Here is a 6,000-nt window from a genome sequence, read left to right as displayed (position 1 = left end):
TTTAGACAGGGTCTCATTCTGTCACCCAGGCTGGAGTGCAGTGGCATGATCTCAGCTCACTGCAACCTCTGCCTCACAGGCTCAGGCGATCCTCTCACCTTGGCCTCCTAAGTAGCTGGGACTACAGGCTCGTGACACCATGTCTGGCTAATTTTTTTTTTTTTTTTTGTATTTTTGGTAGAGACAGGGTTTCACCATGTTGCCCAGGCTGGTCTTGAACTCCTGAACTGAAGCAATCCACCTGCCTTGGCTTCCCAAAGTGCTGGGATTACAGGCATGAGCCACTGTGCCCAGCCAAGAGTGAGACCCTGTTTCTAAAAAAAAAAATTAAAAAAAGAAAATTAAGGGAGAGGGGGAGAAGGAAAAAGAAATAATTTTGGATTTCCTTTGTCATTCAATAAGTACTAAATTATGAGGTGTTGGGGTGGCCATATTTCTATATCTGATCTTAGCATCTCCCTTTTATCAGTTAGCTATAGCTGTGTAACAAATCACCTAAAAACATAGTGGCATAAAATAACAACCATATTTTTTTTCCTCACATGTATTTGGGTCCTCAAGATTATCCTGGTGACCCGGGCCAGGCTCAGATGACCTTGGCTGGGCTCACTTATGCATCTGTGGTCCTCTGGCGGGTTGACTAGAGACTGGCTGGTTTGGAATGCCTTCAGCTGGGATGACTCAGTTCTTCCCTACCTTTCTCTCACATTCCTCCAGCAAGCTGGCCCAGGCATGTTCTCATGGCGAAGGCACAGGAGCAAGAGATAGAAGAGAAATAGGCAAAGCCCGAGGCCTCTTCATGAAGCTGGTACATTCTTGTTCTTTTTTTTTGTTTTTGTTTTTTTTGGAGATAGAGTCTCACCGTGTCACCCAGGCTGGAGTGCAATGGCGTGATCTTGGCTCACTGCAACCTCTGCCTCCTGGGTTCTATCGATTCTCCTGCCTCAGCCTCCCAAGTAGCTGAGATTACAGCTGTGTGCCACCACACCTGGCTAATTTTTGTATTTTTAGTAGAGACGGGGTTTTGCCATGTTGGCCAGGCTGGTCTCCAACTCCTGACCTCAAGTGATCCGCCTGCATCAGCCTCCTGAAGTGCTAAGATTACAAGCACAAGCCACCGCACCCGGCCTGGACTTCTACTTTCTCACTCCTCTTCCCAGTCAGTCACCATTCTACCCTTTTGTGGGTCAGTCCTCTTGTTTCCATCCCCACACCTCCACACTGGTGCAGGCCACCATCACTTCTCACCTGGACCGACAACGACAATGACACATAAGGGGTGGAGGTGGAGGTTATGGGGTGGGGGTTGGCCCTGGGTTTCAATCCTGGTTCTGCTGTGTAGTAGCTGAGTGCCCTCAGGAGAATAACTTTACCTCTCTGTGCCTCAGTTTCCTCCTCCATAAAGTGGGGATGATTAGCTGGGCATAGCGGTGCGTGCTTGTAGTCTTAGCTACTCAGGAGTCTGAGGCAGGAGGATCCCTTGAGCCCAGGAATTTGAGGTTGCAGTGAGCTATGATTGCGCCACTGCACTCTAGCCTGAGTGACAAAGCAAGAAACTGCCTAAAAAAAAAAAAAAAAAAAAAAATAGGCCAGGCATGATGGCTCACACCTGTATTTCAAGAGCTTTGAAAGACCCAGCTGGGGCCGGGTGTAGCAGCCTATAACCCCAGCACTTTGGGAGGCTGACGCGGGTGGATCACCTGAGGTCAGGAGTTCGAGACCAGCATGACCAACATGGTGAAGCCCCGTCTCTACTAAAAATACAAAAAATTAGCCAGGCATGATGGCAGGTACCTGTAGTCCCAGCTACTCAGGAGGCTGATGCAGGAGGATTGCTTGAGCCCAGGAGGTTGAGGCTGCAGTGAGCTATGATTGAACCACTGCACATTCCAGCCTGGGTGACAAAGTGAGACCCTGTCTGTAAAATAAAAGTAAAAATAAATATGCCAGGTGCAGTGGCTCGTGCCTGTAATCTCAGCACTTTGGGGGTGCTGAGATGGTTGGATCACTTGAGGTCAGGAGTTTGAGACCAGCCTGGCCAACATGGTGAAACCCTGTCTCTACTAAAATATACAAAAATTAGCCAGATGTGGTGGCACGCACCTGCAATCCCAGCTACTCGGGAGTCTGAGGCACGAGAATAATTTGAACCTGGGAGGCAGAGGTTGCCATGAGCTGAGATCACACCACTGCACTCCAGCCTGGGCGACAGAGTGAGAATGTGTCTGAAAATAAATAAATAAATAAAACAAAAAGAACAGTGATTGGCACACAGTTGTCACGCCATAAATGTATTTACTGTTTGCAATAAGGAGAGGTTTGTTCTCAGGTAACAAAACATACACTAGAGCTATAATCATTAACATGGTGTGGTGTGGGGCACAAAAACCCACAAGTAGGCCAGGCATGATGGCTCCTGCTGTAATCCCAGCACTTTGGGAGGCCAAGGCAGGCAGATCTCTTAAGGCCAGGAGTTCGAGACCAGCATGGCAAAAACCACATCTCTACCAAAAATACAAACATTAGCAGAGTGTGGTAGTGGGTGCCTGTAGTCCCAGCTACTTGGGAGGCTAAGGCATGAGCATCGCTTGCACCCAGGAGACAGAGGTTGCAGTGAGCTGAGATCGTGCCACTGCACTCCAGCCTGGGTGACAGAGGGAAACTCTGTCTCAAAATAAATAAATAAATAAATGGAAATAAAAATAAACAAAGTGGGGATGAGGATAACACCTACTTGTAAGGTTGTTTCTTGGGAGGATCCAGAAAGTAACCATATCTGAAGAACTCAGGACTGTCCTGGGTTGTGTAATTGACTGGAATAAATGGCGGATAGGATGGTGTTGGGAAATTGATTCCGACTGATGGGCAGGGTTTGTGCTCAGCACATCCCTGGTCTCACACCAATCCTAGGAGTTAGTCTCATTTTTCTGACGCAGTAATTGAGGCTTAAAGAAGTTCAGTCACATGCCCAAGGCCACAGTTCCTGAAGAGTTGGGCCAAGACTTGAACCGAAATTCTTCTGATTCCTAAGTTTCTCTTTCCTATTGTAAGCACCGGCTTTCTCCCTGGTCTCCCTGCTTGCCCTCTTATTCCCCCTCCGATCTATTCTTCCCATGTCAGCCAAAGGGATTCCAGGAAAGGGCAAAGATGATTAAGTTTTTTCCTTCCTACGATCCTTCGGCCATGTGACTTGATGCAATGCATGATCCTGTGTTGAATCCTGGGCTGGGGAAAACATTGCTATAAAGGACTTTATTGGGACAAACAGATTTCAATTTGTAGATTAAACAATTGTATTATTGTGTCAATGTTTCATTTCCTGTTTTTGATTCTTGTTCTGGATTTTTAAAAGAGCATGTCTTTGTTTTTAGTAACATCATGCTGAAGGATTTAGGGATCAAGGGACACGACGTCTTCCACTGCCTCTCAAATGTTCAGAAAATAAACATACAGCAGAGTGGCCAAATATTACTGACTTGCGAATCCAGGAAAGATCTACTTAACTTTCTTGCTAGTTTTCTGTAAGCTTGAAATTATTGCTGGTATAAAACAAAACAACAACAAAGCAAACCTTCATTCCACTCCCAGGTAGATATCCAAGAGAAATGAAAACATATATTGACACAAAAAAACCTGTAATGGGTGGGCGTGGTGGCTCACACCTGTAAGCCCAGCACTTTGGGAGGCTGAGGCTGGCGAATCAGTTGAGGTCAAGAGTTTGAGACCAGCTGACCAACATGGTGAAACCCTGTCTGTACTAAAAATACAAAAAATAAAAATTAGCCAGGTGTGGTGGCAGGTGCCTGTAATCCCAGCTACTCGTGAGGCTGAGGCAGGAGAATCGCTTGAACCCAGGAGGTGGAGGTTGCAATGAGCCGAGATCGCACCACTGCACTCCAGCCTAGGGGACAGAGCAAGATTCTGTCTCAAAATAAATATAAATAAATAAATAAATGGGTGTTCAAACAATAACTTGTACATAAATGTCCATAGCAACACTATTCGCAACAGCCAAAACAACACTATTCTCAACAGCCGAAAGAGAGAATCGTCCATCAACAAGTGAATGGATAAATGAAATGTGGTCTATCCATACAATGGAATGTTATTCAGCCATAAAAAGGAATGAAGTACTGAAACTTTTTTTTTCTTTTTTTTTTTGAGACGGAATTTCCCTCGTTGCCCTGGCTGGAGTGTAATGGCACCATCTCGGCTCACTGCAACTTCTGCCTCCTGGGTTCAAGCGATTCTCCTGCCTTAGCCTCCCAAGTAGCTGGGATTACAGGCATGCGCCACCACACCAGGCTAATTTTGTATTTGTAGTAGAGATGGTGTTTCTCCATGTTGGTCAGACTGGTCTCGAACTCCTGACCTCAGGTGATCTGCCCTCCTCGGCCTCCCAAAGTGCTGGGATTACAGGCGTGAGCCACTGCGCCTGGCCAAAGTACTGCTACTTGAATGGATGAACCTTGAGAACATTATGCTAACTGAAGGAAGCCTGTCATAAGGGACTACACACTGTATGACTATTTTTATGAAATATCCAGAACAGACAAATCTATGGAGAAAGAAAGTAGATTGATAGTTGCCCAGAGCTGGGGGACAGCAGATAGGAAGCGACTGCTAATGGGCCCGCGGTTTCGTGCTGGGATACTGAGATGTTCTGAAGCTACGTAGTGATGATGGTTGCACAGCACTGGGAATATATGAAAAACCATTGAATTATACACTTTAAAATGGTGAATTTTGAGCCAGGTACAGTGGTGTGTGCTTGTAATCCCAGCTACTTTGGAGGCTGAGGCTGGAAGACGGCAGAAGCCCAGGAATTCAAGACCAGTCTGGGCAACATAGCAAGATCCTGTCTCTATTTAAAAAAATTAAAAATTGGCTGGGCGTGGTAGCTCACGCCTGTAATCCCAGCACTTTGGGAGGCCAAGGCGGGCCAGCCTGACCAACATGGAGAAACCCCATCTCTACTAAAAATACAAAATTAGCCGGGCATGGTGGTGCACGCCTGGAATCCCAGTTACTCGGGAGGCTGAGGCAGGAGAATTGAGAACCTGGGAGGCAGAGGTTGTGGGGAGCCAAGATCATGCCATTGCACTCCAGCCTCGGCAACAAGAGCGAAACTCTGTCCCCCAAAAAATAAATAAATAAGGAGTTTTATGGTAGGCAAATTATATTAGAATTTTTCTTTTTTTCTTTTTCTTTTTTTTGTTTTTTTGAGACTGAGTCTTGCTCTGTTGCCCTGGTTGAAGTGCAGTGGTGTGATCTCAGTCACCAAAACTTCTACCTCCTAGGTTAAAGTGCTTCTCCTGCCTCAGCCTCCCAAGTAGCTGGGACTACAGGCACCCACTACCACGCCCGGCTAATATTTTGTGTTTTTAGTGGAGATGGGGCTTCACCATGTTGGCCAGGCTGGTCTCAAACTCCTGACCTCAGGTGATCCTCCCTCCTCGGCCTCCCAAATTGCTGGGATTACAGGCATGAGCCACCACACAGCGCTGGGCCTTTGCATCTGCTCTTCCCTTCCACCCTCATCTGACAACTCTATTCATCTCACAAGTCTTAGCTGACTGGCCAGGAGCAGAGGCTCACACCTGTAATTCCAACACTTCAGGAGGCCAAGACTGGAGGGTTGCTTGAGCCCAGGAGTTCAAGACCAGCCTGGGCAACATGGTGAAACCCCATCTCTACAAAACATACAAAAAACTTAGCCAGGTATGATGGCACGCGTCTGTAGTCCCAGATACTTGGGAGGCTGAAGTGGGAGGATCACCTAAGCCCAGGAAGTCAAGGCTGCAGTGAACCATGATCATACCACTACACTCCAGCCTGGGTGACAGACTGGGACTCTGTCTCAAAATTAAAATTAAAATTACGCCAGGTGTGATGGCTCATGTCTGTAATCTCAGCACTTTGGGAGGCCAAAGTGGTCAGTTCACTTGAGGTCAGGAGTTCGAGACCAGCCTGGCCAACATGGTCTCTACTAACGATACA

This window comes from Symphalangus syndactylus, chromosome 13 (assembly GCF_028878055.3).
Source record: "Symphalangus syndactylus isolate Jambi chromosome 13, NHGRI_mSymSyn1-v2.1_pri, whole genome shotgun sequence".
Taxonomy (NCBI): domain Eukaryota; kingdom Metazoa; phylum Chordata; class Mammalia; order Primates; family Hylobatidae; genus Symphalangus; species Symphalangus syndactylus.
Note: the sequence above shows the minus strand (reverse complement) of the source record.